Source organism: Ascaphus truei, chromosome 1 (genome assembly GCF_040206685.1).
Source record: "Ascaphus truei isolate aAscTru1 chromosome 1, aAscTru1.hap1, whole genome shotgun sequence".
NCBI classification, from domain to species: Eukaryota; Metazoa; Chordata; class Amphibia; order Anura; family Ascaphidae; genus Ascaphus; species Ascaphus truei.
The window spans coordinates 533,587,465-533,612,279 of record NC_134483.1 but is presented as its reverse complement, the minus strand read 5'-3'; the positions used below and the strand labels follow the sequence as shown (position 1 = coordinate 533,612,279).

The 24,815-nt window shown below is 47.4% G+C and overlaps 1 protein-coding gene across 1 annotated transcript in view; it reads left to right on the top strand.

Moving 5' to 3' along the window:
- GFRA4 (GDNF family receptor alpha 4) overlaps positions 1-24,815 on the top strand; it is a 470,610-nt gene that overhangs the window by 210,463 nt on the left and 235,332 nt on the right. The window lies entirely within an intron of this gene.

Sequence of the window (24,815 nt, the reverse complement as noted above, 5' to 3'; positions counted from 1 at the left end):
ATTGGAGCGGAGCGCTGGGTGACTCAGGATTATGAAAAAGAAAAATAAATACAATAGTGCAGATGGTATTGGAATAATAATATAATTAAAATGTTCTCTGTAGTAGTGGTACTCACAGATTGCACTATCAAATATAGGCGTATCAGAGACCCTTCTCTCTCTGATGGGAGCCCTTTGATGGAAATCCCTCAGAGTGGTGTGTGGATAACGGAAGCTTGTAATAGAGTGGTTCAATAATTCTCCCAGGGGTATGTAAAGTGAAAGAGAGAACACACGATAGAGTAGTACAGTCTAAAATTGTATTGGCAGCAATCAACAATTATATGTGTAATACTGCACCGACACACTTTATTCGAGCAAATACCCAGTATGTACCTGGCAGATACCTGGAATGCGCCGCTCCTCACCTCTGACAAGCCCCGTTGCGTTTGCCTTCCCAGCCTGGGCTCATGCCTGGCTGACGGGCGGCTGATCTGTTAAATGATAATGATTAGGATTTAATAGGCTGCAATGCTTCGCGTGTCTACCAGATGGCATAAATTCATGAATTGTAATGCAGTATATATATATATACTGTGCAGTATTGCAGCCAGCGGGAATAAAATGCTTCAATCCCTGCCTGGAAAATAACCCAATGCACTCGGGCAGAAAACAGTCACAAACCTCAATACACCCGGGTATACCCGAATTCGTGGGACTAGCCGAGCTCGAATAAAGTGTGTCGCCAGTGTACACTCACATTTTGTAATACAATATGGTTCGTGGGAGAGGACAGCTGTGGATGGAGAACGCCGGTTGTTCCTGGAGCGGAGGAGCCCTTCCGCATACGTCACTGGTGCCTTCGTCACGTCCTGTGTTGTCGTAGGTCAGGGCGGAAGAGGCTGCCTGGTGTATCCGTCTCCTACTAGCTTGCCAGCAGTTGTCTCACGGTTTCCTCAGCACAATCACCTCCCACAGCGGATCGATTCTACGCGTTTCGCTGTGGCTTCTTCAGGAATCGATTCCTGAAGAAGCCACAGCGAAACGCGTAGAATCGATCCGCTGTGGGAGGTGATTGTGCTGAGGAAACCGTGAGACAACTGCTGGCAAGCTAGTAGGAGACGGATACACCAGGCAGCCTCTTCCGCCCTGACCTACGACAACACAGGACGTGAAAAAGGCACCAGTGACGTATGCGGAAGGGCTCCTCCGCTCCAGGAACAACCGGCGTTCTCCATCCACAGCTGTCCTCTCCCACGAACCATATTGTATTACAAAATGTGAGTGTATTACACATATAATTGTTGATTGCTGCCAATACAATTTTAGACTGTACTACACTATCGTGTGTTCTCTCTTTCACTTTACATACCCCTGGGAGAATTATTGAACCACTCTATTACAAGCTTCCGTTATCCACACACCACTCTGAGGGATTTCCATCAAAGGGCTCCCATCAGAGAGAGAAGGGTCTCTGATACGCCTATATTTGATAGTGCAATCTGTGAGTACCACTACTACAGAGAACATTTTAATTATATTATTATTCCAATACCATCTGCACTATTGTATTTATTTTTCTTTTTCATAATCCTGAGTCACCCAGCGCTCCGCTCAAGACTCTTTACCCAGGCACGTGATGAGTGAACCCCAACCTGACATTCAATACTTACAGTATCATTCCATTACATATGCTGTTCATCCTATATTTTAATGTTTATGTTGCGTTTGGCGTTTCTTTTATAGCTTTAAATGTTTTCCTATAATTTTTTTGATAACTCTTAGCTTTGAATGTGTGAAGCGGTTTGAGCCCCATTGGGAGAAAACCCCTATATAAAGTTATCATTTTTAAAATAAAGGTTTTAATAGTGTGCATTTTCTGGTTTTGCACAGCGTTTGATCTGTGGTGTCACCTAGATGTCAAGCTGTCCAAGTTCCCTTAATGAATGTTTGAGACAAAAAAATCCATACAAAAGGAAAACGTTTTCATGCCAAGCAAAATTACCTACAAAGGACATTTGAGCCCAGATTCACAAAAGGGTGCTAAGCTTCAGCACACTTTTACTGCCATTCATATGAACGGAGGTAGAGACATGATAAGGTTTAGCACCCTTTTGTGGATCTGGGAATTGCTGCTTTTGCAAATTTCACTACAGGTATAAAAACTCAAAGTTGCAGGGGAAATTGGCAAATTTAGCACCGTATACGGTTATCTCAGATGAGGATCTACAATTCTCCACAATCGCAAACTTAGTTAAAGGTTTCACTGATCTCTAGTGACACGCAACGTTGTTCCTTGTTTCTTTTTCTCTAGACATCTATACCACTTTTGCTGTAGGATGCAAGGAAACCAGTGCGATTATGGGACATTTTCTCTGCTTAAACAGTGTCTGTGTGTGAGAATGAAGGACGTGTTAGGATGAGCATATACTCACTGTGCGACAGATCGCGTGCCATGGCGCACGCCTGCCGCTAGCGCGATGTGCGAACTGTGCTTTCAGCGATGTTCCGGCGATGGGGAGGCGTGGCCGTGATGTCACGTGAGCAGTTCGCCCCCGTTGGCTGAACCGCTCACATGACGCGGCCGTCGCTTGAAAAGACAAAGGGGCCGATTCACTAAGCTACGTTAACTAGCGCTAAAATGGGTTATATCGCCCGGCCGCAAAAGGCTGAAGCCATAAGCGCTATTCACTAAGGCTGCTCGGCGCGTTTACGGCCGGCCTTGGCCAAAAGGGCCATAGCGCACGATCACCTTTCCCCCCCCCCCTCCCCTGTTATCGTGCTAAAAGTTGTTTAGCACGATAACTATTATAAACAAAGCAGCCTGTAAGAACTGCATGGAGACGCTGCGTCTCAATGCATGGCTCTTACAGGCGATCGTGCTGGCCAAATATGATTTTTAATAGTAGTATACATGTGCAGGGGGTCTTCTGAGCTGAACCGCATTGGTTTCAGGTCCGAGGACCCCCTACTTCAGGAGATATAGGCCCCGTAATGGGGTGTCAGTATCCCCTGCAGAATTTCAATGTCCCAGTCACGTGACGCGGGAGCTTTAAAGTGCAGGGGATAACGGCACCCCATAACGGGGCCTGTAACTCCTGAAGTAAGGGGTCCTCGGTTATGAAACAAATGGGGTTCAGCTCAGGAGACCCCCTGCACATCTACACTAGTATTAAAAAACTGATAACAATAAATAATAATTCATTACCATAGCGGCTATCCGCTATGGTAATGAAGCTGCATTAATGTACATTTTAATAATAGTGTGCGGGAGCAGGGGGTCCCCTGCTACCACACAATATTAATAAAAATACATTAAAGCAGCTTCATTACCTTAGCGGCTATCCGCTAAGGCAATGAAGGGGTTAAGGCATAATAGCATGTTTACTGGGGACAATTGCCCCCAATAAACATAGCAATATACCACACACATCCCCCCCGCCCCCTAACACATACACTACATTAATGTGCACAATTACTATTATCCACATATGGATAATAATGCATTTGCCCATTAAATATACATTAATACAATAAATACATTAAATACATGTTGTACTCACCCTTGTCCGGCACCCACGATGAAGGCCAGCCGCATCTTCCTCCCCGTCCATACACTGGTGCGCTGAAAAATATACAAAATAAGAAAAAGTGCCAAACTAATGTCCCCTAACCCCTTAATGACCTTAGCGGTTATTAACCGCTACAGTCATTAAGAGGTTAAGCCACCCTGACCCGATACCCACTTATTTGTACAGTGGCTTCATCATGTATGTATATATATATATATATATATATATATATATATATATATTATAATATATATATATACTGTATATGCATGATTAACCAATATACAAATAAATACTGTACATGGCCAAATACAAATCTCTCCCAATATCAAACATCACCAAGCTCAATCAATATCTAATAAATCAAAATACAAACACTCAATTTGACAATGTGTACATTATACAAATAATCTTTGCATCATATATACTACAGTAGAGGCAACTCTTATTTGAACAAAAACCAGTGGCAATTCCCCAAAAAACCCAGGAAACACCCAGGTACATTCTGAATACATGCCTTAAACTTTCCTTAAACTAGCCCCAGCATTTCTGCATTGATTAATGGCCTATCAGATTAACAGCGGGGGTCCCTGGCAGTCCCATTCAAACTGAATGGGACTGCCAGGGATCCCTGCTGTGTTAATCCTATGGGTCGTTAGTCAATGCAGAAATGCCTTAAACGTGCCTCAAACTAGCCCAGAACATACCCAGCACATACCCAGCACATACCCAGAATGTAACCCGGCTAGTTTACGGCAAATATTAGAATAAACGTTGCCTCTACTGTATGTCAAACAATGCTCCAAATCAAAGACACTAATCCAAACAAGATACAGATACAATCATTAAAGAAAAACAAAGCATCAACACAATTAATTTACCATCAATTAATCAAATCACCAATCAACAGGACACATGGTACGGTAGCCAATCAGAGCGTGGGAACTCCATCCCAACTCTGATTGGCTCAAGTAGACCATGTGACAGAGGCTTTGGGGAGAACGGATGTGACGTTCTTGAAAGCCTGTCACATGGTACTTGAGCCAATCAGAGTTGGGATGGAGTTCCCACGCTCTGATTGGCTACCGTACCATGTGAGGCCGGCCATCTTTCAGTTCATGACGTCATCTTAAAGGCAATTGAAGCACAGCCAATTCTGATTGGCTGTGCTTTCATTGCCTTTAAATGACGTCATAATTTTTTTTTTGTCGGCCAAAACACATGGTTTTCACGGCCCAATCAGGGCCGTGAGAACCATATGACGAAAATGTGACGTCATAGGCCTTTAAAAGCCTATGTCGTCTCATTTTCAGGCTTGACGCCGAGGAGGAAAGACCTCCTATGAAGAAAGAAGACCAGGGCGTGGCGGATGAAGATAAGAAGACCCCGGAAGAAGAAAGAAGACCCCCAGAAGAAGACGGAGAAGACCCCACGATGGATTACAAATAGAAAAAAGAAGATAAAGACACTTGTGGATTGTAATGGATTTTTTATTTTATGGTTACCTGGTTCCTGTTGTTGGATTAGCTGCTCCAGTGGTTCCGGTTCCCCTTGATTGCTGTGACTGGTTCATCTAATGGTAAGTAAAAAAAGAAAATGTATTTTAATTTTATTTTACAGGTTTTTTGGACTTCGTTCCCTGACGTCCATTTTTTTTTTATGTCCATTTATTTGCCCTGAATGTATGTATGTCACTTTGGGTATACATACGTACAATACAAATCAGTGGTTATATTGTATGTTCATTTTTAATGTGAATAAATTGTTTTTAATGCTCTTTTATTGCACCTGTATTTATGTCTGTAAACTATAGATGGACATACATACAGGTATAATAAAAACGTGTTGGCTTGCCTTGTTTGGATGTTTTTTTGAATGGTAATTTGCTGCTTTGTGTAAAAATATGTTGCTAATGTACATTTAATTTTTGCAAATGTTTAGTTAAAGGCTGGTTTCTATAGATTATTTTATTGGCTTATTTTTGGCATATCGATTTATTTTGTTTGATGGTTACTTTGTCATAGATTAATTTACACAATGGTTTGATTGTAGGATTTGAAGTGTGTAATTGAATTGGATTGTAATTGATTGGTGATTGGATTAATTGATGGTAAATTAATTGTGTTGATGCTTTGTTTTTCTTTAATGATTGTATTTGTATCTTGTTTGGATTAGTGTCTTTGATTTGGACCATTGTTTGACATAGTATATATGATGCAAAGATTATTTGTATAATGTACACATTGTCAAATTGAGTGTTTGTATTTTGATTTATTAGATATTGATTGAGCTTGGTGCTGTTTGATATTTGGAGAGATTTGTATTTGCCCGGTGTCTGTCAGTGTTCGGAATGCCCAGCATATCACTGCTGTGTTACGATCGCACTGCGCATGTGCATGGGATCGGGTTTCAAAGAAGAGACTGTGGCGTCCCTGCTTTGTTTACACAAACCACGTGCACTGCGCACGTGCACGGCGCACGAAGACGGCCACGGCGTGCGCACACACGGCATTTGCCAAATGCAAGTTAAGAGATTTGTGCGGTTGCCGCTGCCCCACCGGGTCTGGGAACGCTGGGAGAGTTCTCAGCTTTCCCTCCGGCGGACACGGTAGCACTGATGCGGCCGCCATATTTTTTTTTACATTTTTTTTTGCGGCGGCCATTTTGTTTTTTCGCGACCCCGTTACTAACGCGGTGGTCTCGGGTGGACCCCGAGGACCGCGCTATAACGGGGTTGAGCTGTATATATATATTATAATATATATATATATATACACACATGATGAAGCGACTGTACAAATTAATGGGTGAAGGGTGGGTATCGGGTCATGGTGGCTTAACCCCTTAATGACTGTAGCGGTTAATAACCGCTAAGGTCATTAAGGGGTTAGGGGACATTAGTTTGGCACTTGTTCTTATTTTGTATATTTTTCAGCACCCCAGTGTATGGATGAGGAGGAAGATGCGGCTGGCCTTCATCGTGGGTGCCGGACAAGGTTGAGTACAACATGTATTTAATGTATTTATTGTATTAATGTATATTTAATTTACAAAAGCATTATTATCCATATGTAATATGGATAATAGTAATTTTGCACATTAATGTACTGTATGTGTTAGGGGACGGGGGTATTTTTTTACAGTCTTGTTTAATTTTTGGGGGCACACCATTGGTACCGCAGGCCCGCGGGGACCCCCGGACGCCCCCGGACGGCCGCGGGGACCCCCGGACGCCTCCAGACGGCCGCGGGGACCCCCGTACACCCCCGCGGGCCTGTTGTATCGATGGTGTGCCAGCAAAAAGGTAAACAATTAAATTTTTTCTAAGTCCAGCTTCTTTTGCGCCTGCCTTTTGCTGGTGCGTTTGTTTGGCGTGTTTTTTAAGGTCGATTCACTTAGCGCTGCTTAGTGAATCGGTAGTACTGGCAAAAATCAGCGCAATAGGCTGATCGTGCGCATTTTGCGCCTAGGGCAAAAAAATACCTTTTAAGACCGATAAAGCGCCGTTATCACTGCTTAGTGAATCGCAATGCTTAAAGGGCTTAAAGGGTACTTTGCGCTCTTAAAGCCACTTAACGGAGCTTAGTGAATCGGCCCCAAAAATGTTTTGTCTTTTTCAAAACACACTCGCGCCATCGCGCTCCGTCGTGCGCTCACTAGGGACGCCCGCATGGGGATTGGGCAGGTTATCCTCGTCAAGCGCGCGAGCGCCATCGCGCGTACTATAATCGCGGCCTTAGACAGGTGTTGGAATGGGTGGAAACAACGTGAAGAGAAATGAGGAAGAACAAGGGAGGAGAAGAGAACCATCATTTATTTGTGTTGGGGAAAACATTTTGTTAGTAATTGTCACAATAATAGTTTGGGTACCTGTGATCCAAGCATCACATTTTCCACACAATAAAATGTTGAGATGTGTGCCTGTCAGCAGTTTGTGCATCTGTCAGCGTTTTGTTTTATTAGTTCACTTAATGAGCTAGACGCCCCCCAGAGAAGCTCCGTGCTGGCAATACTTCCATTCTCCATCCCGGAATACAATATGACAGAATACATATTGGGTTAATTTCTCTTTCAATGTTCAAGGACCTGGCAGATTGCCCTCTGGCCCTGTGTCTAAACGGTCTCCACACCGCTGTAAAGCGCATGGCGTAAGACGAGAGGAGCTCACTGGTGAGACATAACAAATTGACGTCCATCATGGGGACTCCAATGATTTCCTCTAGGAGAGGAGAGCCATATTTACACAGGCAATTCAGTTAATAAATGCATGCCCATTATATTGTAATTTACTGCACAAAATGCATGTTTAATGAGAAATCTATGAAGAAACACACCATTCTCTGCTTCTTTTTTTTTTTTTAAACAATATCTGTAAGTCGTAAAAGGAATTTAATCACAAATCTGCAAAAAAAAATGTTTTTGTTTTAGAAAAAAAAACTGCGCTCACTTTTAATTCACAATAAACCAAAAGAAAAAGAAAACCTAGTGAGTGAGCACTCACTCCCCTTAGCTGTGCGGGGGCACCCCTTTTTCTGTGTGTAGCTCACTTTTAATTCAGATAGAAATCCAAGCGGTGAAAATAAAATAATTATTAGCACTGTTGGATAAAAGGAAAAGCTTGAAAGGGCTGCCTAGAGATGCTTGCTTGAAGACCCCTCTGGCAGTGAAGGGGTGTAATAAGTACATCGACTTTCTATAGGAGCTGCATCATTTAATATATACAGCTCAACCCCCTTATAACGCTGTGCTTGGGGTCCAAAGAATCACATCGCGCTATAAGCGGATCGCGTTATAAATAATGTACAATTGTATGCATTGTACAATAAAGTAATTAAGATACCAATAATCGTGTTTTAAAGTATTCATAAATATGAAAAGTGGGAGCCACGCTTACATCGCGTTATAAGCGGATTCGCGTTGTAACAGATCGCGTTATAACGGGGTTGAGCTGTACTTTGGTGTTAGATTGGGTATGGGGCTTATAAGCAACACAATTTTGGTGTAATTACAGAGCTACTTGCATTATACTAACGATTATGAGAACATAGGTTATTTCCTGCACTCATTTGCCTCTTCAATGAAAGGACATGAAGAAAATAGCAAGGACATCCTTCCTTTATTAAGTAGACCAGATACCTCTCTTAGTTAATGGACATATTGGGGGTCATGCGCTAACTACAGTAACAGCGAGTGGAAGTTGTGGAACGTTGGGCCAATGTATCAAAGAATATTGCTTCAATTTGGCTCTACTTGGCCTAGTGAGTGTTTTGGGGAGTGGTGGTAATGGGAAGAGATAGTCGGGTCAATATTTATAGTCGGTGTAAAAAAAAGTTGAACCTTTCTCCTTGCATCAACTAGCTCAGTCAGGTCTGAGATGTATGGCATAGCACTGCTTATTAGATATTGCACATCATTAAAAAAAAAATTCTATGGCATAAATTATACACTACATTATGCTTATGCACTCACCGGATCTATATTTCTATATATGGCTGTACGATGTGCTCTTCTATCATTCCTGCTTACGTATGTTCACCCATTTCTCTTCAACTGGGCCACTGATTGAGCCACCTGTGCTGAAGCAGGGGATATCCTGATAACCTGGACTGTTGGTGGCTGATGAGCAGTGTCAGATTAAGGGGTGGTCTGGCCGGGTACTTTCCCAGGGTGCCATCCGAAAAAAGGGGTGTCCTCCATCACTGCAGGCTGCCCTCCCCAAATGTCCTCACCACTCGTATCCCCCCTGCCGCAGGGCACCCCTCTGTCCCGATGGCACCTATGAGTGCCCACGCACAGGACACCCAGTCTGGCCGCCAAAAGCCAGGACGGATCTCTAAATATAAATATGTGCTGGTGGCCAAGCCGAGCGGTCCGCGCACGCCCCCTGGAGGTGCCCCGAGGTTGTGGAGATCTGAGTACTCCCAAAGATGGCAAAAGGCAGTGAGGCAACCCATGTTAAACCACCGGATGCGCCCAGCGGAAGTGGAGATATGAGGACTCCCAAAGATGGCAAAAGGCAGTGAGGCAACCCATGGTAACAGGGAAATGCGGTGAGGTGACCTGCAGTGAGTAGTCCTGGTGGGGTGTCTAATTAATTTACATGTGTAACCCATATTCCCCCCCCCCCCCCCAATCGCAGATAGGGTGTAGGTGAGGGGATCTATATTCATTACCCAGTGTGGTGCTTTACCTGTTAGGCTCACAGGAGGCCTAAGCCTCCGCCACGGAGAGCCTGGGGCACATATGGCAATATGAATAACCTCGTACTTGGTGCAGCGCCTCCACCTGCGATGGCTCCCACCAGAGGGGGAGTGGTTCCTCGCAGGACAATTGTATATCACTTCACACACACACAGCATGTAAACCAAACGAATGACTTTACTGAACTAGCATAGGCAATATATATCAACCGGTGTCCCTCCCTAGAGGAGACACTAACTACTGCGTCTCGCAAGACGCTACCTCCACCGGATGATCCCACCCAGTGTCCAGTAACCCCACACAGTATTACCCCACCCTCAAGTGAGATAGATATGTGTGACTGCGCAGCCACTATGTCCCGTGTGAATATGATATGACTCGTTGGTGCACTTGTTGATTACCTGCCGGGCACTCCGGTGCCCGGGCCTGCCAAGGAACTTCACAAAGGATCCTGATGTCGGCTTTATACAGGAACTACCGTCCGGGGCGATCCCACCCGGGTGGCTGCTGCAGCGACAGCGAAGGTCTGAGCCCAAACCTCTGGATGGACGCGCAGCGTCTGCTGGGTCCTTAACTGACTCTGGATAATAAGGGGCAGGTTCCCTAAACTGGGGCCTGTCCCTGACACTACTGGGTGACTCAGGACTATCTGGGGCCTTGGGGGCTGCTGGCCTAGTGCAGAGTCACTGACTCCTGCACCCTACCTCCTTCCCCTAGCTTCTCCTGGCGCCAACTCCTCCTCTCCTCCAAACCCCGCGAAATGTATCTATTCTCCCTGCAGGGCAATCCTCCAGCCCTATTGGCTACGCGGGGGCACTTGGTGCCTTTCCCCCTTAGCCTCCTGGGAATTGTAGTCCCGTGGAGGCTATTTCTATATTGGGGCCGCGTGCGCGATTCTACTGCGCATGCGCAACTCCCTAAGGGCCGCCGCAACTCCCTAGCCTGATCCGCGCATGCACGATCACGCCGCATGCGCGCGCAACCACAATGGCGGCCCCCGCTAGCCGGGTACGCCGCCGAGCTTCCTAAGGCTCGCAACACTCCCTGCTCCGGTTCCCACCTTTGGAAGCAGCCGGCGGGTCCGTCGCTGGCTCCGGCGGCACCCGCGACCGCGCTGCCACAAAGGAGGGGGGTCTCTAGGAGCCGCCGGGGACCGGGGCTACACATGTAAACTCGAGTAAATAAGAAACATGTCAGCATGCATGATTCTCCCAGTGTGACTGTCGCAAATGGAATTTTTGCCATTAAATTGATGCAAGAAAACCAGGAATTATATTGCCTCTGCGCGCGCGTCTAGACGCAAACTTTTTTTTTTCACATTGGGTGCCATTTATCAGCACAAACAAGCGTGATGCACAGGGGTAAATGGTATGTACTAAGACAAATGGTATATGTGCAATGAAAACAAAAGTTGTAACCGCGTCAAAATTTGAAATAGTTGAAAATGCATCCGACTTTCAAAGAATTAAGCCTGGACCATGGTAGTAGGCCTGAACCATTTTCTAGAGACTATTTTGCTATTAAAGCTGCAGACCAAGCCATATCCTACATGTGGTTTTTTTTTTTTTTAAATAAAGCAGCTCTGTACTACTGTATGAGAAAAACCTTGTAGCATTTTTTGTTTAAAAAACAACTCTGAATTATATTTTTCATGTATTATAATGTGACAAGCATATTTTGTTTCTATAGCAACCATGTACAAAGTCACATTTCCTTCCTCTTCTGAAGCAGGCTCGGACACACCCCTTTTTGAGCCCTGCTCTCTCTCTAGCAGTGCACCAATTGTATCAACTGACTGCCTGGTCACATGATCTTCCCCACAGACATCTTTGGTCCTCTTCTGCAGCACTGACAGCAATTTAGTGGACCCCCAATTAGAATCTTCCCCGATCGATCACAGGAGAACAGATCGATCAGCAACTTAGCTAATTACTTATCAATGTGTCGATTGTATTGATGCTAAATTTGCACTGCAAGATAGAACTTTTGAAAATTGACCTTCGCTGGTAAAAAATAATTCAAGATAAATATAGATGAGGAAGAAACAGTTTTGTGAAAAACATGTGAGATAATGGATATCTGGCTAAAAGATGATGTTCCCCAGGTAAAAAAAAAATACCATGATTGACATAATGCCCCAGTAAATCCATAAAGATAAACAAGAATAAGGAAAATATAACAGAAAATATAAATGAAATCACATGTAACTGAGAGAAGACTTATGATAGCAATTCCTGATAGGGGTTCTATTTTATTCCGAATAACTGGGATGGGCATCTCAGAACACTGATTTGAAGTGCTATTCTCCTGCTTGTAACCTGAATTGAAAATGCCTGCTGCCTTAAGAGTAATAATGAATGAAGCTGCTGAAATACCAGATTCCTGATTATTATACGAAATAAATGTAGCCCTGGTACCCCTGGGGTACGGTAACTACTGATGCTGCTGTCACCTGTGAGGCTAACAAGAGGCCTGAGCCTCCGCCACTGGGAGCCTGGGGTATACTTATACTCGGGGCAGCGACTCCACTAATTAGGGATCCCAACGTGGTGGGAGTGCTCCCTTATCAGAACCCACATGTAACCCTGCTACCCCCCCCCCCCCCCCCAGACTCTACGGTGGTGTCTAGGGTGCATGAGGGCAGATTACATGCGGTGTGGTGGTGCATACCTGTGAGGAACAGGAGGGCCTGAGCTTCCCGTCGATGTTATTGGGGAGCCAAGACCGGGCTTCTGGGGTGGTAGCTTCCATGATCTCTTAGTGGTGCAGCGCCTCCATCTTCTATACTCCCAGGAATATGGGACAGGACCTGTATAGGAGAACCCCTTCGGTCCCAGGGCAATAGCTTCCAACTCACACACAGTCTTTGGTACAAAGGATAGTCTCTTTATTGGCAGATGAGCAACTCCCAAATGTAGTGGCGTCCAGCAGCCGCAACAACAACAGCAAAGCCTTGCTAATTACTCTGCTCTCCTCCCACACAGATATTTCCTCCTCTCTTTCCCTCCAAGTCTCTCCTCCGACAGGATAGTCTGGGCTGGGGCTTCAATACCCCGGGGCCCACCTCCGAGGTAATCCTCGCGGTGGAGATTGGATTCTCCCCATCACCCCAGGCAGGGGGGTGAGGGGCATTGGTCCACCAGGTCTATAATGCTATCAGCTCTACTCAAAGTGGTCTCTCCACTCCTCTCTCTGCTCCTGCACGGCTGCGCAGGTGAGACTGCGGTCTCCTCCAACTCCTTGGACCGATCAGCAGGACTCACTACTCAGACCAGTCCCATGGCTGACTCGCGGCATACTAACAGCAGACTCGTCACTTACAGGAGTTGGCTGCTAAATATAGAGCTAGCCCCACCTCTCGTGATGTCAGCAGAACCTCCCCTCTTGCTCACGCCTGCAGCAGAGTCCAGGCCTGCATCTACCACTCAGGGCAGGGCTATGAAGGGGGAAAACCCATGATGATTACTGGTGCCTGATCTTAACAGGACTTACCACAGTAGAAGGGAGATAGGTATAGCCTGTGCTGTTTACAGGGGGCTACACTCTCCCTATGGTGGAATCCAATGGTCCCCACTTGGACCTAGTTTTAGCAGACCCATCCTGCGGCGAGCCACCTGGGAAACAGCACACATAAACATTGTCATAATACATGGCATAATGAGGTAGTTCAGTACAAGTACAACCGGGTACTCCCAACATGGAGAACCCTACAGATAGTGCTTTGGATCAGGCTTTCTTACCCGCCGTCCATTATGATCCATGACGGTCACAGCGAACGATTGGACCGGCCCATGCTCAGGCCTGTATGTAACACCGTGCATGTAGATACAGCTACCTATGCTCCATATGCGTACTAATTCACTAATCTTATCCTCGTGATACCCTCTCTGACCGAACTTGGTCCGAAGGTATTCCTGGACTGCCTCCCTGAGCCAACTGTCTTGGTTCTCTTCAATTTCCCTCATGATGGGCTCAGGCAGATAGGGATACTCATACCGTGGGACTGCCGGTATCTAGCGACTATGGCCCGGTCAGCTCGACTTAGTTTGGTGAGTTTGCGGTGCCCTGCCCTGCTCGCAGTACCCAAAACACAGGCTCTTCTGGAGCTACTTCATCGTACAAAATACTGGGGCCTCGAGGTACAATCAGTTTCTGTTCTCTCCCCCGAAACCGGTGATCTAACTCATCCTCCACCTCCTGCGGAGTGAAAGAACCAGCCGCCCACCAATGGTCTACTACATTATTCTTAATTAATAAGAACCGTGTACGGTCCATCCCCTCGTGGTATCCGGTGAACAAAGGCGCCCACCATTTGTCGCGGTGTTCATACTCTGCGGAATGACTAGTGCGTTCTACATCGGACTCTACCTGTGATGATACACCGGACGTACCCGCATCAGTAGATCGCGAGCAATCTCTCCTCCCCTTGGCATTATAATACGTAGTAGGGCTCATTTTGTGCACCACTTTGCTGGTAGACCCAGCCTCTACTGGAGTGTGAGACCAACGGGCCCTCCCTCTAGCTGCAGGAGAAAACGGCACAGAGTTAGGCACAAGTATAACACTCGAATACGGTATCTCCCTATCAGACCCTTCATCACTCAACTCCCAATCCCGCAAGTCCTTGGAGTATTTGGGGTATTTACATAACTTATCCCTGGTAGGTCCCGGTGGCACCACTCGTGATGGGGCAAGGGCAGTGGCCGGGGCAGTGGAGCTATGGGCCGAGGCTTGGGGAACGTCCATGGCATTGTCCAACAAGCGGGTGATACCACGCCAAATGAACCTTTTCTTAGAGGCACTCTCCGCCATACTTCTGGCTTCTCGGGAGGGGCCTCGACTCGGTAGGGTAGCCAGGGCAATGGCTGAGACTATGCTTCGAGAGGAGAACACTCCTCCTGGCCTTCTCTTTCCGGTGGAACCGGAAACGACGTCATCAGGATCGCCCGCAGAATCTCCACCCGCTCCGTGGTCACGCACCGGAAGTGCGTCGAGGACCTGCAGGGGCGGTGGCGGAGCATCCGGTACACGGTCGAACAAGTAGGCCTCAGGCCTCTCTTTCTCGTTCGCCGGGGTTGCGGTCTGCACCTGGCGGGAGTAAGGGTGTGGTGGAGTCTCCTTACCGCTCCGCTGCTTTTTGATGACATCGGGCTCCTTTAGGATCGTCTCAGTCTCCGTCTCCATTTCCGCCGCACTGGGAGTCACCACTGCGGTGGGACTCTTACGGGCCTCCGGCCGCACCAGCGCTCACCGTCGGATGGTTTCCGGACTTGTCTGCTCTCTCTTGATGCCTTTGGGGTGGTTTGCCGGGAAGGCGCATCGCCACCGATGTCACGCCAACCTCTTCCTCCGAGGAAATCATGATCGGTTCCTCCGCTAGGGAGTCACCTGGTTCTTCGGCGATACAACCAGTGGGTATAGGTACAAAGTAGTCTCGCTCTGGTACCTCCACTGCGGTCACGCTCTTCTCTGTTGCCAGCTCGCTCAGTTCATTAGCGGGCTGAGCGTTGGTTCCTCCCGCTTGGGTATAACGGGGAACCAGAGCAGTCTTGTCTTTGCCTTCCGCCACCTCCGTCAATGTTACCGGAGAGGCACCCCGCGGGGTTCCGAACAAAGGCCACAGCTCGTTCGGCCAAAGGTAAAATGTGCCACATTGAGGGCATCGGGCCTTGGTGCTTGGTACCGCGCCCGGTATTCTGCAGTGAACGCACAAACACCGGATGTATTCATGCTCAGCTACCTCCACTACCAGTAGGCCTCCTGGTAATTGGTAAATGGAAGTATTCATCTCGGACATGGCTCGCTCAGGGTTGGTACAGCTCAGTGTCTCAGCTCCTTGCTCCTCGAATGCCAGACAAAAGTGAAGCTCTTCGCTCAGGCTTCCGGTCCCTCCCTTCGCTGGGGAGGACTCTCCTGATTGGTTCTCCTTGTGCCCCCTCCCTCTGGTGGAATCCAGAGGCGGGATCTTTTCTTCTTCAGCGTGACGTGGCCTGGCTTTCTGACCAGTCACGGCACAGGTGGGTGGGCTTTCGGCTTTCGCGCCACTCCGCTCCCCGTGCAAAGAATCCGGGTTTGGCCCCAGATTATTACACATTTCCAGCCACATTCTCCTTATAGTCTCTGTGCACAATGCACGTGCTTGCTCCAGGCTTGGCGGGAACCGCCATTTTAGATCACTTTTCTTGCTCCGCGGAGCACATGTAGGGACGGACGCCATCTTGGATGAGTCCTCCAAATGTCCATGTGCCCTATCCTTAGTGTCTAACGGGTATCTCGTACCTAAACACTGACTGACTTCCAACTGTGTGCTCTGCATTCTGTTTCTCACTAAATTGAGGTGGCTTTTACCCCAGGCTTAGTGGAACTCCTCTCCTCCATGCACTGTACTCGATGTCTACCATGCAAGTGCTCTGTGGTGCGTGTGTGTGGGTGATAGCTAGGGTACCTCTCTTCTAGGTACGGGCGTCTCCTACTTTTGGCCACTCATAGCGCGGGCCCTGGGCCATGGTCCCTGGACGGGTTAACAGGCTGACCCCCCCAGTTGCCTCACGCTACCTGCCTCAAGGGACTCGGTCAGCTCTAACTATTCACCCTTCCTACGCCACCTCCTATGGGCGCCCAAGGCGTACTGTGCGAGAGTCTGCACTCCCCTGACTACCCTCGGCATATGCAATTGCGCCCATCCTTCTCCAACACTTGCACGAAGAGTGCATCTCACTCATCCCGTTCCGCCTTGCTATAAGCCGGTCCTGTTCTGATATATCTCTCAGCAGCACCTTCAAATGTAACCCTGCTTCCCCCACCCAGACTCTACGGTGGTGTCTACGGTACATGAGGGCAGATTACATGCGGTGTGGTGGTGCATACCTGTGAGGAACAGGAGGGCCTGAGCTTCCCGTGATGTTATTGGGGAGCCAGGACGGGGCTTCTGGGGTGGTAGTCTCCATGATCTCTTAGTGGTGCAGCGCCTCCATCTTCTATACTCCCAGGAATATGGGACAGGACCTGTATAGAAGAACCCCTTCGGTCCCAGGGCACTAGCTTCCAACTCACACACAGTCTTTGGTACAAAGGATAGTCTCTTTATTGGCAGATCAGCAACTCCCAAATTAGTGGTGTCCAGCAGCCGCAACAACAACAGCAAAGCCTTGCTAATTACTCCGCTCTCCTCCCACACAGATATTTCCTCCTCTCTTTCTCTCCAAGTCTCTCATCCAACAGGCTTCAATACCCTGGGGCCCACCTCCGAGGTTATCCTCGCGGTGGAGATTGGATTATCCCCATCACCCCAGGCAGGGGGGTGAGGGGCATTGGTCCACCACGTCTATAATGCTATCAGCTCTACTCAAAGTGGCTGAGTCTCTCCACACCTCTCTCTGCTCCTGCACGGCTGCGCAGGTGAGACCGCTGTCTCCTCCAACTCCTTGGACCGATCCGCAGGACTCACTACTCAGACCAGTCCCACGGCAGACTCGCGGCATACTCACAGCAGACTCACAGCAGACTCGTCACTTACAGGAGTTGGCTGCTAAATATAGAGCTCTCGTATTTAGCTCTCGTGATGTCATCAGAACCTCCCCTCTTGCTCACGCCTGCAGCAGAGTCCAGGCCTGCATCTACCACTCAGGGCAGGGCTATGAAGGGGGAAAACCCATGATGATTACTGGTGCCTGATCTTAACAGGACTTACCACAGTAGAAGGGAGATAGGTATAGCCTGTGCTGTTTACAGGGGGCTACACACATATACAATAACCACACGCAATTGGATAAAACAGTATTTACTAAGCAGAATAATAATAACCTTTGCATAACCCTTAATACTTAAACAGCATGGCATTCCTCTGCATGCACAGCATCACATCAACACACATATGTAAATGATTGCATCACTTTAGTGTCAGCCCTGGTATCACCTTAGTCCTTGGTGTACCAATGTGCCAGGGCACTTAACCTCTCAGTGTCCACCAGCTATGAAGTTAGTGTGAGTGTGAGGGACAGCGCTTCCCTGTGTTGGGGCCTGTTGGTGCACTTATTATACTACCTCTCTGATCACTGCTCCTGACCAGGATAATCCTTGTAACTCAGCAACACCGCACAGTGATCCCACGCTGCACTGTGCTGCTCTCTGCAGGAATGGATATGCACTCTGACTCCACAGGGGAGGGATCCCCAGCCGGATGATCCTTTGCAAACTGTCTCTGCTATGGAGACTCTTAGCACTCAGGCTGCACTGGCATTCAAGCAATGTCCTCCAGCATCTCTATCTCTAATGATATATGAATGGGTCCCTGCATTAAGGCCTTCCCTATAGCAAGCACTCAGAACACATCTACAGTGACTCAGGGGACTAACTGGGCCCTGAGGGATTAACCTCTGGCCTAGTCCCTGGAGCACTGCTCCGTGAACCAACCTGCAGCTTCAGGCTCCTGGTCTTCACTGGCTGCTTCCTGTTCCAGCATGCAGTAGTCTTTCCTGCTATTTCAGCAGAATCCTGCAGCCCTACTTGCTCCCTGGTGTCAGGTGGTGTCACTGCTCCTGAGCATCATGGGGCTTTAAGTTCTGTCTGCAGCCTTTAACATAGGGAGCCTCATGCTCTCCCTCTAATGGCTGCCGCTCTGCACCTTGCACTCGTGCGCCCCCTGAAATGGCCGTCGCGGAGTTGCCCTGCTCATGCGCAACCTCCCAGCACTTGGGCAGCTCCTCGCCTCTTCCGCGCATGCAACTCTCGCGCATACACCAACATGGCGGCGCCCTGAGGAGGGAACCGCCAGCGACTCCGTTACCCTGCCGCAAATCTCTGATGGTAAGGAGAGGGGGGGGGGAAACAGGAGCGCGAGGAGACCGGAGGGTACCTGGCTACATCAATATATAAGAAAGGGATTTCTTCAGTTTATACTCACCAGCACAAATAGATGAGCCTTATTAGTAAACACCATTATGCTTACAATGCAGTGATGAGTAAGCAAAATGTCGCCACTCCTGGTGCTATAACATTACCAGTGTTTCTCCAACTCTTGTATTAGCAGCTAATAATTGGTACTTCCGTTTGTACTGGTCAGCCTAAATGTACATTAGATAGGGCTGTAGTGTACAGTTATGACAGAAGTATTTGTCCCTAAGGAATATGGATTATTTGAGCTTGTTATTTATTTTAATACTAGACAAAAACACCCAATAATGCTCATACACATTAAAAATGTTTTGTACCAAAACAATGTTTCTTGAGGGATCTCTCACACCTTCCATTACAAACTCTACCTAACAATGTGAACTTAACATTCAATGTGCAGTGCAGTGTACATAATAGCACTACATAAGAAAACGTGTATATTTATTATTTGTATATACTGTGTAACATCTTTGAAAGAGCGATGTAGGTATATATCAGATGTATGGAAACCTCGGAGGTAGCATGGAAACCCACAAAAGTCAGGAGTCTAAGCGGATAGAGATTAATATAACACAAAAACGACAAGACCAAGAAAACACAATGGAGTCTGCAATAATGTGCAGAGCTGCATCAAAAAGCTATGGTGTCTAAATAATACGCAGGAGACAATATTGCTAAGGGAAAACACAGGACAAGCTGCAGGGAAGTTTTATGTATGTATCTATGTACAGTTAGGTCCGGAAATAATTGGACACTGACACAATTTTCACAATTTTGGCTCTGAATTAAGAGTCTACACAATGCATTTTAGGCTGTATCAAAACGTTGAGTGGTTTATTTCTCCACAAACACAACATTGGGGACACTGTCCCTTTAAGGCAAAACACAAAGCATAAAAAGAAAGCCTACTCCACATTGGGAGACTTACTAAACTGTACAGGAATTACCTGGTCGGCTAGCTAGCCCAGTTACCAGCCCCAATACATATAGAACAATATATAAAGTCCTTCTTGGAGTGTGCTGGTCCGGGGTCTCAGGTTTCTCCAGGTGAACGTCAGATGCAGGCAGTGCAGTCCTACTGCTCCCAGGAAGTCTCTTTCCCTGTTTCTGTGCAGGCTACTCTGTTATGCAGGGATTTGAGGTCCCCACTGTTCCTAGGCAAATCCCTCTAGTGAACAAGAAGCCTGCGGGCTGGAGCTCGGTTGGTGCTGGGTGTGAATCCCAGCTGGGTCACAGACAATCCTCTGTGACCTTCCTCGCTTGCAGAACAGGAAGCTGGACTGTGACAAGCCGTTACTTCCTGCCTTTTAAACCCTGTTCAATCAGGAGTTAATTCGAAAGCAGCTTTATCAGGAAACCTGAGACCAGTGTGTAGTTTCCTGATCCTTGTAGAGGGAGTTAACTCCTTCACTCCCTTACACATACATAAATAAAGTGCTGCTAGGATCAACTTACAGTTGCAGCAAGAGTCTTCAGTGCCACGATCCCGCGACCGCTGTTATCTCAGCGACGGAAGATTAACGCCGCTGAGGGGGTCCCATTCAGAAACCTAGAATGCCTCACCTGCAGCTCGATCACGGCAGACACCGTCCCTGGCACCGCAGACTTTTGCTTCTTCATCAGCGTCACCGGGGACAGTGAGTCTTGCTACATCTTTACCTTCTCTAACATGGAAGTATCTCTTTTTTGCATTCATCACCTTGTACCGATGTAGTCCTAGGGTCGGTCGCACTCACCTCACGAAATCCACTTCTGCTCCGTTTGTTCTTTCATCTGTGCTCATGGTGTCAGTAAGGAGACTTAATGGCCCATCGGGATTAACACAGCGGGGGTCCCTCTGTCTGAATGGGACCAGTGCTGTGTGAATCCTACCGGGCTACCCCTGTCTGTAAGAGACTGTCTAATCAGTCACTCTACCTGCGCGCCTCTTAACAGACGATCCTGTGCTGCCTCTGAATGCTTTAGGGTAGGGGTGGCCAACTCCAGTCCTCAAGGGCCACAAACAGGTCAGGTTTTAAGGATATCCTGCTTCAGCACAGGTGGCTCAGTCAGAATGAGTCAGAACGAGTTGATCTCCCCCCTGCTTTAGGGTTTAAATCTCTCAGGGCCTGACAGTCCTGAAGTTAAGTGCCTCACCACTAGAAGCTTTAGTTTTGTACTCTGTAGAACCCTGTGACTTTGTGTCCTGCGAAGTGGGAAGAGTGGGCTGTGTTTAACCCCTGAAGGACCCTAGCTGTATTATTTAGCACTTCCTTTGTGAAAAGTCAACTTTCTGCTCAATTCAAGTCTGTGTCCTTATCTCTTTACCACGCTGCTGTACATTAGTGATTAGAATGTGGTGATAAGTTACAATAGTCGAGGCAGGAAAGATAGAGGGCATGTGTCAGAGTGTTAGCTGTAAAGTGAGAGAGGGCATCATTGCTCAAATGGGGGAGGAGAAATGATTTTGCAAGAATTTGACTAGCAGAGGAGAAGGTAAGAGCAAAATATAACAAAAGACAAAAAGGCCTGGTGCTTCATCTAACGACATATTATATAGTTAAATACTTATCTGTTTATCTTGTCATAAGCAAGGGTCAGTTAGTTCAATTCTCTGGCCAAAGTATTTTAAGCCTACAAACACGTCACATAGGTCACAATACTGCAGCACCTGCAAGAAGTTCTCATAACTTCTCTAGGGGCAGGTCCATACTGCCTTTGCCACTAAGGGCAGGTCCATACTGCCGTCGCCACTAAGGGCAGGTCCATACTGCCTTCGCCACTAAGGGCAGGTCCATACTGCCTTTGACACTAAGGGCAGGTCCATACTGCCTTCGCCACTAAGGGCAGGTCCATACTGCCTTCGCCACTAAGGGCAGGTCCATACTGCCTTCGCCACTAAGGGCAGGTCCATACTGCCTTCGCCACTAAGGGCAGGTCCATACTGCTTCCCCACTAAGGGTAGGTCCATACTGCCTTCGCCACTAAGGGCAGGTCCATACTGCCTTCGCCAGCACGGAGGCATGTGCCTGTGTGACGTCACCCGCGTGAAGTGGGTGTGTTTTTTTGTCCATGCTAGATGTGCCGTTTGGGGCGTGTCTAGGGGCGTCACGGAGCTGGTTCGCCCTCATTGGGCGAACCGCTCACGTTACCTGCCTGGACGCCTCTGAGCGGTCTGTAGCAGCATGGATTTAGCCTAAGGCTACATCCATAGAGGGGGGAGCCGCACTGAGCCGTGCAGACGCTGAGGCTCGTCTGCGCAATCAGGAACGATTGCATGAACTGGCAGACCAGCCAGCGTACGCAATCGGGAGGCGGGGGAGGCGGGGCACTGACGACACTGGGCCAATAGCCGGCGAAGCGCCGACGTTAATGTCACAACGCCGTGACGTTGACGCTGCTTCGTTCTGATTGGAGGTTTTCAGCCGACAGTGCGCTCAGAAACAGGTTCCTGCGTCTCAGCACGCCTGCGGACGCTCGCGAGAACCCCCTCTCAAGACATCCTCATTGAGGATGACGGGGCTCGTCGCGGAGCGGCCGCACGGCACAGCGCTGACTGCCCTTCTATGGACTCAGCCTAATAGAGAAGGGAGAGCTGTCTTAATAGACTGCTCATTCACAGGTGCATAGCAAGAACTGCCATTAAAAATAGGAGTTCTGAGTTTACATGAGCTGTGTGTGTTTAAGGGCAAAATATGACACATATTTACACTGTTATGCTGTGAAGAAAGACATATGGTTTGCAAAATAAAGGAATTAATATTACAAATTGTATATGTTCATACATTTTATTCAAATATTATGTTCTATATGTTATCATGCTGAGCCATAACGTGCGGCTATTTTTAATGCTTTGTATTCAGTACACTTTTAATACTTTAATGCATACATATATTCTTATACATACATTAATAAGCTGATCATTTTGAAGTAAACTGAGGAATTGCTGTGGTTTTTTGATGAATGCATTAAGATCCAGGGCCCTGTTTGACGCCTTTATCTGGCAACCTGACTCAAAGGCGAAAGTTTCTTATTTGAATACCCCCCTCTATAAGGTTCGTCATGCCTGGAGTTATGTATTTATTAGTGACTTTACTTTTTAAATCCTCATTTGAAGTATGAAAAGGCAGAATAAACACTGGGACACCATTATATCAATTGATTATATGACAGAAAATGTTCGCTGCTTTAATGTCCGCACAAATGTAGACTAAAACAAATGAACAATGTTTTTTTTTGCAGCCTTACAAAGCAGGTAACGTCATAATCCTAATATTCACTACAGATCGGATAGAGCTGAAAATATTTCTATCTTTTATCAGATCAGGGATATATTTCTACCTTTTTTTTCACCTTGCTTATCTGCATCGGTTCTATAAAATCAAACAGATTTTTAGTAAAGCCCTTGAACTTTGCAAAGTGTATAGTGAATATGAGGCTGCATAAGAAGACTATCCCGGGAGGGCGATTTCATTGACAGCTTCTGATCTACGTGTGTTCCAATATTCATTTTCAAACACGGACTGTGCATTCAGTAAATTGCAGGCATCTTATGCAAGAGACTTGAGATTCTATTCCCAGTCCCTTCAGTTCTATTAAAATTCACACTTTTATAAAATATGCCATGTATTGCCATCTCTTTCCTTCGCCTCTAAAAACTGTGTTTGTTTTGGCTGTTTTCATGTTTGAAAAGAATTGACGTGATTTGGGTTTTAAAGAAGACCGATTGTATTCATAAAGATCTTGGGTTATTTATTGTATCTATGGTGTGGGACCTACTTACCCCAATCACGGGAATCCCAAACAGGCAGCAGTGCAAAAGGTTGCGGTTAGCAGAGGAAAACAGCCAGCAATGCAGAGTTCAGCAGGAGAAAGACGGTGTCTCATTAGCAAGACTGGTACCCGAGGGAAGAAGAGTTCAGCTCCCTCCCCAGCACACCAGCCAGGCAAACTCCTGACCACAGTATTATGTTGGGGTCTACTCAGGATGGTATTCAAATCATGTTATCCCTGGCAATTGAATCCAGCTGAATTAGGTAGACTAGGCCAGATGGAAGTCCTGGAATCATATGGCTAGTGTTAGGCCGCGGGCATGGTCAGCGCTTAGCCGCTGACCCATGCTGAGCCATGCTCATGCTTGTCAGTGAGCCCCTGCAGCCGCAATGAGAGCGGCTTTAGCAGGGGCTCGCGCACGCTTCTGCAGGCGTGCGGAAGCGTGCTGACTTTCACCCGACAGTCGGATTTTAGGGATTTTCGAGGGAACCGGAGGGCCGGTCACGTGACCGGCAACAGACAATGGCACTCAGTGACATTGGCGCCGTGACGTGGCGCACTAGCCCCGCATCCCGCCTCCCGCACCGCCTCCCACCCGCCTCAAGCGCGCTCGCTGATGCTCATGCCAGGACACAAAAATGCTCCTGCTTGAGCAGGAGAGCATGAGTGTCAGCGCTGCCCAGCGAGGTATTTTTTACCATGTCCGAGGCCTTAGTTACAATGCAATAAAAACCCGGGATGCGCAAAGTGGAGGGCGCAAGATATTCTGAGGGGGGTGAGAGGGGGCGCAGTGAGGCCTCTGTACATTTCCTTACCTTGGTGTTGGGCGTCACCATGGAAACGTGATGTCACATCACCCAAGCGGCGTCATTTGATTCCGGAGCCGAGCCAGAGGGGGGCGCGAGCAGGATGGGCATGGGGGCGCAGGGGGAAAGTTTGCGCACCCCGGTAATAAACAATAAGTTCTTGGCTCCACAACTCGTTTCGCTGCTGTACGCCTAGCTCCTGCTGACTTCGGTAATCGTGCACGCCACTGGTTCTTGTTAGCAAGCACCTTGGGGATGTGAAACGCATAGGGGTGGTGATATGGTTCTTCCTGTGGGTCCACACCTGCTGCTGCTTTGATGTTTAATAAAGAAGATTCATTGTATTTTTCCTCTAAGATCGCGGTCTAAGTTGAGCTGTTACCGCTATTCACGGAAGTTTGGTTGCTCACTACAGACATACTTAGAGATACCTGGATCAGTGGGACACTAGTTATTGGTAAAAGTTCCCTGTCGCAGAGGAATTCTTCCTTTTAACAAATGTCAGCAACATGACGACAACTATAGTATATTTATCAACATCTTCTAATTGCAGAATGTGGGCAAGACCCATGTAAAAAAAAACCTGCATTTTCTTTGGATTCATAATACAAAT